The 11,830-nt window shown below is 38.9% G+C and overlaps 1 non-coding gene across 1 annotated transcript; it reads left to right on the top strand.

Moving 5' to 3' along the window:
* Window positions 1-465: 465 nt before the first annotated feature.
* Window positions 466-569, top strand: LOC130948737 (small nucleolar RNA R71). Its single transcript, XR_009073180.1, has one exon. It is a non-coding gene; the product is annotated as a small nucleolar RNA R71 (small nucleolar RNA).
* The last annotated feature ends 11,261 nt before the right edge of the window (window positions 570-11,830 follow it).

Below are 11,830 nucleotides of genomic sequence, written 5' to 3'. Positions count from 1 at the left end.
CTCTCTTGATTCTTCCATGAGAGATTTGGGTGATTTCTCCATGAAGAATTATAGGTGTTTCCATAGGGTTCTCCCATGTAATTCACCTCTTCCATGGAAGGGTTCTCAGGATCATAGGCTTCTTCCTCAGATGATGCATCCTTAGTACTGTTTGGTGCATTTTGCATCCCAGACAGACTTTGAGAAATCAAATTGACTTGTTGAGTCAATATCTTGTTCTGAGCCAATATGGCATTCAGAGTGTCAATCTCAAGAACTCTTTTCTTCTGACTAGTCCCATTGTTCACAGGATTCCTTTCAGAAGTGTACATGAATTGGTTATTTGCAACCATTTCAATCAATTCTTGAGCTTCTGCAGGCGTCTTCTTCAGATGAAGAGATCCTCCAGCAGAGCTATCCAAGGACATCTTGGATAGTTTAGAGAGACCATCATAGAAAATACCTATGATGCTCCATTCAGAAAGCATGTCAGATGGACATTTTCTGATCAATTGTTTGTATCTTTCCCAAGCTTCATAGAGGGATTCTCCATCCTTCTGTCTGAAGGTTTGGACTTCCACTCTAAGCTTACTCCATCTTTGTGGTGGAAAGAACTTTGCCAAGAAGGCATTGACTAGCTTTTCCCAAGAGTCCAGGCTTTCTTTAGGTTGAGAATCCAACCATATTCTAGCTCTGTCTCTTACAGCAAAAGGGAATAGCATCAGTCTATAGACCTCAGGGTTAACCCCATTAGTCTTGACTGTGTCACAGATTTGCAAGAATTCAGCTAAGAACTGATGAGGATCTTCCATTGGAAGTCCATGGAACTTGCAATTCTGTTGCATTAGAGAAACTAATTGAGGCTTAAGCTCAAAGTTGTTTGCTCCAATGGCAGGGATAGAGATGCTTCTCCCATAGAAGTCGGGAGTAGGTGCAGTGAAGTCACCCAGCACCTTCCTTGCATTGTTGGCATTGTTGTTGTTTTCGGCTGCCATGGGTTCTTCTTCTTTGAAGAATTCGGTCAGGTCCTCTAAAGAGAGTTGTGCTTTGGCTTCTCTTAGCTTTCTCTTCAAGGTCCTTTCGGGTTCAGGATCAGCTTCAACAAGAATGCCTTTGTCTCTGCTCCTGCTCATATGAAAGAGAAGAGAAAAAGAAAATGTGGAATCCTCTATGTCACAGTATAGAGATTCCTTGAAATGTCAGAGGAAAAGAGAAATAGAAAGAAGAAGGAGAAGAAGAATTCGAACTTTAATTAGATAAGGTTCGAATTGTGCATTTAGAAGGAGTGGTACTCCATAAATAGAAGGATGTGGGAAGGAGGGAAGAGAATTTTCGAAAATTCAATTAAAAGATTTTGAAAACATTTTGAAAATTTGATTGATAATTTTCGAAAATTGAAAGTGGAAGAGAAATCAAGTGATTTTTGAAAAAAATTTTGAAATTAGAAATTAAAAAGATTTGATTGAAAACTAATTTGAAAAAGATATGATAAAAAAAATATGATTGAAAGGTTATTGTCTTAAAAAGATGTGATTGAGAAGATATGATTTGAAAACCATTTTAAAAGATATGTTTTGAAAATTATTTTAAAAGATTTGATTTGGAAAATTAGTGACTTGCCTAACAAGAAAAGATATGATTCAAACATAAAACCTTCCTTAACAGAAAAGGCAAAAAATGTTCAATCAAATCATGAATTGTTAGTAAGTATCTTTGAAAAAGGAAAGAAATTGATTTTGAAAACATTTGATTGAAAAGATATGATTTGAAAAAGATTTGGTTTTGAAAAACTTGAAAAAAAAAATTGATTTGAAAACAAAATCTTCCCCCTAGCACCATCCTGGCGTTAAACGCCCAGAATGGTATACATTCTGGCGTTTAACACCCAAAATGCTACCCATTTGGGCGTTAAAGGCCCAACCAGGTGTCCTGGCTGGCGTTTAAACGCCAGTCTGCCTTCTTCACTGGGCATTTTTGAATGCTCAGCTTTTTCTGTATAATTCCTCTGCAGTGTGTTCTGAATCTTCAATCCCTTGTATCATTGACTTGAAAAGACACAAATTAAAAATATTTTTGGATTTTTAATAATCAAAATGCAACAGGAATCAAATAACAATGCATGCAAGACACCAAACTTAGCAGTTTGTATACTACTGACACTAACAATATGAGAATGCATATGAGACACACAAAATACTTCAAGTCAATAGAATTCAAAGATTAGAACACAAAAATCATCAAGAATTACTTGAGGATCCTTAAGACACATGAATGAATGCATGCAATTGACACCAAACTTAAGATGAGACACTAGACTTAAGCAGGAAACATCAAATATTTTTGGTTTTTATGATTTTGTAAATTTTTTTTTTTGTTTTTCGAAAATTAAGTGGAAAAAGGTATCAAAATTCTCAATGAGAATTCCAGGAATCAGTGCAATGCTAGTCTAAGACTCCGGTCCAGGAATTAGACATGGCTTCACAGCCAGCCAAGCTTTCAAGGAAAGCTTCGGTCCAAAACACTAGACATGACCAAAGGTCAGCCAAGCCTTAGCAAATCACTGCTCCAAAAGCAAGATTGATACACAATCAACAAGCTCTTGTGGTGATAAGTTGAAACCTCGGTCCAATCAGATTAGACATGGCTTCTCAGCCAGCCAGATTTCAACAAATCATCATGAAACTCTAGAATTCATCTTCAAGAATTTCGAAAAAAAATACCTAATCTAAGCAACAAGATGAACCGTCAGTTGTCTAGCCTGAACAATCCCGGGCAATAACACCAAAAATTTGATGTTGTTGCCGGATCTTGGCACTGATGTTACCAAAGGCTTGCTCAAAACTAGAACAATCCCCGGCAACGGCGCCAAAAACTTGGTGCGCGAAATTGTGAACTATATTTTTCACAACTCTCATAATCCCTGGTAATGGCTCCAAAAACTTGGTGCGCTCAATACCATGGCATTACACAACTTCGCACAACTAACCAGCAAGTGCACTGGGTCGTCCAAGTAATAAACCTTACGTGAGTAAGGGTCGATCCCACGGAGATTGTTAGTATTGAAGCAAGCTTTGGTCATCTTGTAAATCTTAGTCAGGCAAACTCAGATGTATATGGTGATGAACGAAAATAACATAAAAGATAAAGATAGTGATACTTATGTAATTCATTGGTAGGAACTTCAGATAAGCGCATGAAGATGCCTTCCCTTCCATCTCTCTGCTTTCCTACTGTCTTCATCCAACCCTTCTTACTCCTTTCCATGGCAAGCTCGTATAGGGTCTCACTGTTGTCAGCAGCTACCTCCCATCCTCGCAGTGAAAGCTAATGCTCAATACTCTGTCACAGTACGGCCAATCACCGGTTCGGTTCCCTCCCCTACCGGAATAGAATAACTCTTTTGCGTCTGTCACTAACGCCCAGTAGGTTACAGGTTTGAAGCACGTCACAGTCATTCAGTCATTGAATCCTACTCAGAATACCACAGACAAGGTTAGACCTTCCGGATTCTCTTGAATGCTGCCATCAGTTCTTGCCTATACCACGAAGACTCCGATTAAAGAATCCAAGAGATATTCACTAAGCCTCAGATGCTTGTAGAACAAGAATGGTTGTCAGTCACCTTGTTCATGGGTGAGCATGGTGATGGGCGTCAATCATCACCTTCATCATGTTGAAGAACAAGTGATATCTTGGACAAAGAACAAGCGGAATTGAATGGAAGAACAATAGTAATTGCATTAATACTCGAGGTACAGCAGAGCTCCTCACCTTAATCTATGGTGTGTAGAAACTCCACCGTTGAAAATACATAAGCATAAGGTCTAGGCATGGCCGAATGGCCAGCCTCCCAATGATCTAAGAACTAAAATGTCCAAAGATGATCTAGAGATCTAAAAGTGATCAAAAGATTTCCATACAATAGTAAAAGGTCCTACTTATAAGAAACTAGTAGCCTAGGGTGTACAGAAATGAGTAAATGACATAAAAATCCTCTTCCGGGCCCACTTGGTGTGTGCTTGGGCTGAGCAATGAAGCAATTTCGTGTAGAGACTCTTCTTGGAGTTAAACGCCAGCTTTGGTGCCAGTTTGGGCGTTTAACTCCCATTTGGGTGCCAGTTCCAGCGTTTAACGCTGGGATTTCTTGAGGTGACTTTGAACGCCGGTTTGGGCCATCAAATCTTGGGCAAAGTATAGACTATTATATATTGCTGGAAAGCCCAGGATGTCTACTTTCCAACGCCGTTGAGAGCGCGCCAATTGGGCTTCTGTAGCTCCAGAAAATCCGCTTCGAATGCAGGGAGGTCAGAATCCAACAGCATCTGCAGTCCTTTTTGGTCTCAGAATCAGATTTTTGCTCAGGTCCCTCAATTTCAGCCAGAAAATACCTGAAATCACAGAAAAACACACAAACTCATAGTAAAGTCCAGAAAAGTGAATTTTAATTAAAAACTAATAAAAATATACTAAAAACTAACTATATCATATCAAAAACATACTAAAAACAATGCCAAAAAGTATACAAATTATCCGCTCATCATCTGTCACTAACGCCCAGCCTTCAGAAGTTTGAAGCTCGTCACAGTCATTCAATCCCAGAATCCTACTCGAAATACCACAGACAAGGTTTAGACTTTCCAGATTCTCATGAATGCCGCCATCAATCTGGCTTATACCACGAAGATTCTGATTAAGGAATCTAAGAGATACTCATTCAATCTGATGTAGAACGGAGGTGGTTGTTAGACACACATTCATGGAGTGAGGAAGGTGATGAGTGTCATGGATCATCACATTCTCCATAATTAAGCGCGAATGAACATATTAGATAGGAACACGCATATGTGAATGGAAAAATATAAGTGATTGCATTAATTCATCGAGACGCTGCAGAGCTCCTCACCCCCAACAATGGAGTTTAGAGCTTCATGCCGTCAAAGAGTATGTAATTCAGATCTGAAAATGTCATGAGGTACAAAATAAGTCTCTAAAAGTTGTTTAAATAGTAAACTAGTAACATAGGTTTACAGAAAATGAGTAAACTAAGATAATTGGTGCAAAAATCCACTTCTGGGGCCCACTTGGTGTGTGCTGGGGCTGAGACTTAAGCCTCTCACGTGCTTGGGCTATTTCTGGAGTTGAACGCCAGGTTGTAATGTGTTTTGGACGCTGGACTCCAACTTGTAACGTGTTTCGAGTGCAGTCCTTTTTCAGCCTAACTTGTAACCTGAGAGCGCGTCAATTGGACTCTTGTAGCTCTAAAAAATTTATTCCGAGTGCAGGGAGGTCAGGATCCAACAGCATCAGCAGTCCTTTTTCAGCCTAACTCAGATTTTTGCTCAGCTCCCTCAATTTCAGCCAGAAAATACCTGAAATCACAGAAAAACACACAAACTCATAGTAAAGTCCAGAAATATGATTTTTTGCCTAAAAACTAATAATATTCTATTAAAAACTAATTAAAACATACTAAAATCTACATGAAATTACCCCAAAAAGCGTATAAAATATCCGCTCATCACAACACCAAACTTAAACTGTTGCTTGTCCCCAAGCAACTAGATGAACAAAATAGGATAAAAAGAAATTAAGGAGCAATAAAATCTCCGAGTTTTAAGTGAAGCTCAGATTCTAATTTAGATGAGCGAGGCTAGTAGCTTTTTGTTTCTAAACAGTTTTGGCATCTCACTTTATCCTTTGAAATTCAGAATGATTGGCATCCATAGGAACTCAGAATTCAGATAGTATTATTGATTCTCCTAGTCTAGTATGTTGATTCTTGAACACAGTTACTTTATGAGTCTTGGTCGTGGCCCTAAGCACCTTGTTTTCCAGTATTACCACCAGATATATAAATGCCACAGACACATAATTGGGTGAACCTTTTCAGATTGTGACTTAGCTTTGCTAAAGTCCCTAATTGGAGGTGTCCAGAGATCTTAAGCACACTTTTTTGCCTTGGATCACGACTTTAACCACTCAGTCTCAAGTTCTTCACTTGGACCTACATGCCACAAGCACATGGTTAGGGACAGCTTGATTTAGCCGCTTAGGCCTGGATTTATTTCCTTGGGCCCTCCTATCCATTGATGCTCAAAGCCTTGGATCCTTTTTACCCCTGCCTTTTGGTTTTAAGAGCTATTGGCTTTTTCTGCTTGCTTTTTCTTTTTTCTTTCTATATTTTTTCTCTTTTTTTTTTTTGCACAAACTTTTGCTTTTTCACTGCTTTTTCTTGCTTCAAGAATCAATTTTTTTTATTTTTCAGATCATCAATAACATTTCTCTTTTTCATCATTCTTTCAGGAGCCAACAATTTTAACATTCATAAACAACAAGATCAAAAATATGCACTGTTCAAGCATTCATTCAGAAGACAAAAAGTATTGCCACCACATATAAATAATTAGAATTTTTCTTATTAAGAACTCGAAAAAAATACTGCCTCTTTATTCTAAAAATCTACTATTTTAGTCATGTTTGATGATGATGAGAAAAATAAATTATAACTTAATTGGAATTAAATTCAAAGTAGAGATACTAATTACTAGTACTAATATATAACTTCTAAGGTAAATTCCTAATAAGAACAGTTATCACAGAGTTAAGGCAAAGATTAGAACTCAACGACCTTTATTTTGGAAAGTGGATGTTCCTCTAGTCTGTGGGGTGCTTGGTCCTTCAAGAGATAATTTCTGACACTTCAATTCCTTTAAGTCACATCCTTGCTCTTCCTATTCCCTTAGGTGCCATGATCTTGATGAGTTTTAGCTCAGTGATCATGGCGAATCACACCAAACTTAGAGGTTTGCTTGTCCTCAAGCAAAAGAAAGGAAAGGAGAGGAATAGTAGGAGAGGCAAATGCGAAATTCAAAAGATATGATGAGTTGAAAAAGAAATGAGAAGAAATTAAAAAGATTTGAAAAGAATTCAAAAAGATAAATGAGTTTTGAAAAAGATTTGAAAAGAAATTAAAGAAAAATCAAGAAATATGTTTAGGATTGAAAATTTTTTTTTTTTGAAAAAGGGATTTTAGAAATTAGGGTTTTTAGAAACTAGGATTAAAATTTTTGGAATTGAAGGATGATATTTTGAAACATGTTTATGCAAGAAATCATGAATTGAAACATAAAAATTAGAAAGTTTGTGAAGAAAAACGAATTTTACCTCCTCCCCACCATTCTGGCGTTAAATGCCCAAACGCTGCATGTTTTGGGCGTTTAACGCCCAATTGCTGCTTCTCCTGGGCATTCAACGCCCAGCTGTTGCTTCTTTCTGGCGTTGAACGCCAGGAAGTCCTTTGTCACTGGGCATTTTTCTGAACGCCCAGGACGCTGTCAATCTGGCGTTAAACGCCCAGAAGGTGCTTCTTTCTGGCGTTCAACGCCCAGAAGATGCTCCTTTCTGGCGTTTAACGCCCAGATGGCTACCCTCACTGGCGTTGAACGCCCAGTTGGTGCTTCTTTTGGGCGTTCAACGCCCAAAATATTTCTTACTGGCTTTTTCACGCCAGTGAGCTTCCAAATTCCCTTGTAACTTTGTGAATTTAAGCAATTGCTATTTTACCTTTGAAGATACTTGACATATACCTGTAAAAATCAATTTAATTAATAAATAAACTTTGTAAATGGCTGGGTTGCCTCCCAGCAAGCGCTTCTTTATGGTCATTAGCTGGACTATTACTGAGCTTTAATCAAGCCTCAGCTTTGAGCACTCTTGCTCAAAATTGCCTTCAAGATAATGTTTGACTCTCTGTCCATTAACAATGAACTTTTTATTAGAATCATTATCCTGAAGCTCTATGTATCCATATGGTGACACGCTTGTGATCACATATGGACCTCTCCATCGGGACTTCAATTTCCCGGGGAATAATTTGAGCCTAGAATTAAATAGTAGAACTTTCTGCCCTGGCTCAAAGACTCTGGATGACAATTTCTTATCATGCCATCTTTTTGCTTTCTCTTTGTATATTTTTGCATTCTCGAAAGCATTGAGTCTGAATTCCTCTAGCTCATTTAACTGGAGCAATCTTTTTTCTCCAGCTAACTTCGCATCAAGGTTCAGGAATCTGGTTGCCCAGTAGGCTTTATGTTCCAGTTCCACTGGCAAGTGACATGCCTTTCCATACACAAGCTGGTATGGAGAGGTCCCTATAGGGGTCTTGAATGCTGTTCTGTATGCCCACAGAGCATCATCCAAGTTTCTTGCAAAATCCCTTCTACGGTTAATTACAATCTGTTCTAGGATTCTTTTGAGTTCTCTATTTGAGACTTCAGCTTGCCCATTTGTCTGTGGGTGATATGGAGTGGCCACCCTGTGGCTAACTCTATAACGAACCAAAGCAGAGTAGAGCTATTTATTGCAGAAATGAGTGCCCCCATCACTGATTAGTACTCTAGGGGTGCCAAATCTGCTGAAGATGTGTTTCTGGAGAAATTTTAACACTGTCTTAGTGTCATTAGTAGGTGTAGTAATAGCTTCCACCCATTTGGATACATAATCCACTGCCACCAGAATGTAAGTGTTTGAGTATGATGGTGGAAAAGGTCCCAAGAAATCAATACCCCATTCATCAAACAACTCAATCTCCAAGATCCCTTGTAGAGGCATGGCATAACTGTGAGGCAGATTGCCAAATCTTTGGCAACTATCACAATTAAGCACAAACACTCGGGAATCTTTATAGAGAGTAGGCCAGTAGAAGCCACATTGGAGGACTCTTGTGGCTGTTCGCTCACTTCCAAAATGTCCTCCATACTGTGATCCATGGCAATGCCATAGGATCCTCTGTGCTTCTTCTTTAGGCACACATCTACGGATTACTCCATCTGCACATCTTTTGAAGAGATATGGTTCATCCCAAAGATAGTACTTTGCATCTGTGATCAATTTTTTTGATTGCTGCCTATTGTACTCTTTGGGTATGAACCTCACTACCTTGTAGTTTGCAATGTCTGCAAACCACGGCACTTCTTGGATGGCAAAGAGTTGCTCATCCGGAAAGGTTTCAGAGATCTCAGTAAGAGAGAGGGACGCCCCTTCTACTGGTTCTATTCGGGATAGGTGATCTGCTACTTGGTTCTCTGTCCCTTTTCTGTCTCTTATTTCTATATCAAACTCTTGCAGAAGCAACACCCATCTGATGAGTCTGGGTTTTGAATCCTGCTTTGTGAGTAGATATTTAAGAGCAGCATGATCAGTGTACACAATTACTTTTGATCCTACTAGATAGGATCTGAACTTGTCAATGGCATAAACCACTGCAAGTAATTCTTTTTCTGTGGTTGTGTAGTTCTTCTGTGCATCATTTAAAACACGGCTAGCATAGTAAATGACGTGCATGAGCTTGTCATGCCTCTGTCCTAACACTGCACCAATGGCATGATCACTGGCATCACACATCAATTCTGGAGAGATGACTGGTGCTGTGACCAGCTTAGCTTTCAGGGTCTCAAACACCTGCAGACACTCCTTATCAAAGAGAAATGGCGTGTCAGCAGCTAGCAGATTACTCAGAGGTTTGGCAATTTATGAAAAATCCTTTATAAACCTCCTATAGAATCCTGCATGCCACAGAAAGCTTCTGATTGCCTTAACATTGGCTGGTGGTGGTAATTTTTCAATTACCTCTACCTTAGCTTGATCCACCTCTATTCTCATGTTCGAGATTTTGTGCCCAAGGACAATTCCTTCAGTCACCATAAAGTGGCATTTCTCCCAGTTTAAAACTAGGTTGGTCTCTTGGCATCTCTTTAGAACAAGTGCTAGATGGTCAAGACAGGAGCTGAATGAGTCTCCAAATACTGAAAAGTCATCCATGAAAACTTCCATAAATTTTTCCACCATATCAGAGAAAATTGAGAGCATGCACATTTGAAAGGTTGCAGGTGCATTGCACAAGCCAAATGGCATTCTTCTGTATGCAAATACTCCGGATGGACATGTGAATGCCGTTTTCTCTTGATCTTTTGGATCTACTGCAATTTGATTATAACCTGAATATCCATCCAGGAAGCAGTAGTATTCATGACCTGCTAGTCTTTCTAGCATCTGGTCTATGAATGGTAAAGGAAAATGATCCTTTCTGGTAGCTGTATTGAGCCTTCTATAATCAATACACATACGCCACCCTGTAACTGTTCTTGTAGGAACCAGTTCATTTTTTTCATTATGAACCACTGTCATGCCACCCTTCTTAGGGACGACTTGGACAAGGCTTACCCAGGGGCTATCAGAAATAGGATAAATAATCCCAACCTCTAGTAATTTAGTGACCTCTTTCTGCACCACCTCCTTCATGGCTGGATTCAGCCGCCTTTGTAGTTGAACCACTGGCTTGGCGTCACCCTCTAATAGGATCTTGTGCATGCATCTGGCTGGGCTAATGCCCTTAAGATCACTGATGGACCACCCAAGAGCTGTCTTGTGTGTCTTTAGCACTTGAATTAGTGCTTCCTCTTCCTGTGGCTCTAAGGTAGAGCTTATGATTACAGGAAAGGTATCACCTTCTCCCAGAAATGCATATTTCAGGGATGGTGGTAATGGTTTGAGCTCGGGTTTAGGAGGTTTCTCCTCTTCCTGATGGATTTTTAGAGGTTCTATTATTCTCTCTGATTCCTCCAAATCAGGCTGAACATCTTTAAAGATGTCCTCTAGCTCTGATTCGAGACTCTCAGTCATATTGACCTCTCTTACCAGAGAGTCAATAATATCAACACTCATGCAGTCATTTGGGGTGTCTGGATGTTATATGGCTTTGACAACATTCAACTTGAACTCCTCCTCATTGACTCTCAGGGTTACTTCCCCTTTTTGGACGTCAATGAAGGTTCGGCCAGTTGCTAGGTGATGTGTGGAAAACGATCCAACATAAAATTCACCGGCAAGTGTACCGGGTCGCATCAAGTAATAATAACTCACATGAGTGAGGTCGATCCCACAGGGATTGAGGGATTGAGCAATTTTAGTTCAGTGGTTGATTTAGTCAAGCGAATCAAGTATTGGTTGAGTGATTTTGTATCCAACAGTAAGTAAATAATAGAAAATGTAAAGGGGAAGGGAAGATTTGCAGAAATTAAAGAGAACTGAAATTAAAAGAGCTGAATCTTAAAGAGCAAGAAATTAAATGACTGAAACTTAAAGTGCAAGAAATGTAAATTGCAGTAACTTAAAATGCAAGGAATATAAATTGCAGTAATGAAAAGGGATTTGAGGATTGGGAATTCAGAACTCAAGCAAGGAAAATTAAATTGCAACAATTAATAAAGCAGAAATTGAATTAGAAGTAACTAGAATTCAAACAGAAAATGGAATTGAATTGCAGCAGGGGTTCACAGAAGAACCAAAAAGGAAAATGTGATCTCAGGACCCTAGAGACTAGATAGCAAAGTCTAGATCTCAATTGCCTTCCCAGATCCAAATTCTCAAAGCAATTAACAAGAAATTAAAGAAGAAGCAGTAAATGGAATGTAATTGACTCAATTATGCAGAAAAGGGATTCAAGAGATCTTGAATGGAGATTGAGACAGAAATTCCACAATTCTTCACACCCAAGACTCAAACAAGAAAAGTAAAAATGCTCAAGCAAGAACGAGGAAGAAGAGAGATCAATTCTCCTCCCCAATTCCCTGAAATCTCAGTTCCTAGCTCTCAAAATTCAAAAATCAAAAGAAGCTCTCAATTCAAAAATGAAAAGAAAGCTCAAAGTCCAAAAAAAAGGTCCCTAATTACATCAAACTAACTCCTATTTATACACTTTCTATTCTTGGATTTTGGAATTTGGACGGGCTTTTGATTTCGTGAAGAATTGAATTTAATTGGATTTTTAATCCAATTTCAGCCCATGAAGAAA

This window comes from Arachis stenosperma, chromosome 1, assembly GCF_014773155.1.
Source record: "Arachis stenosperma cultivar V10309 chromosome 1, arast.V10309.gnm1.PFL2, whole genome shotgun sequence".
In the NCBI taxonomy this organism is placed as follows: domain Eukaryota; kingdom Viridiplantae; phylum Streptophyta; class Magnoliopsida; order Fabales; family Fabaceae; genus Arachis; species Arachis stenosperma.
This window is presented reverse-complemented; position numbering and strand designations above follow the sequence as displayed.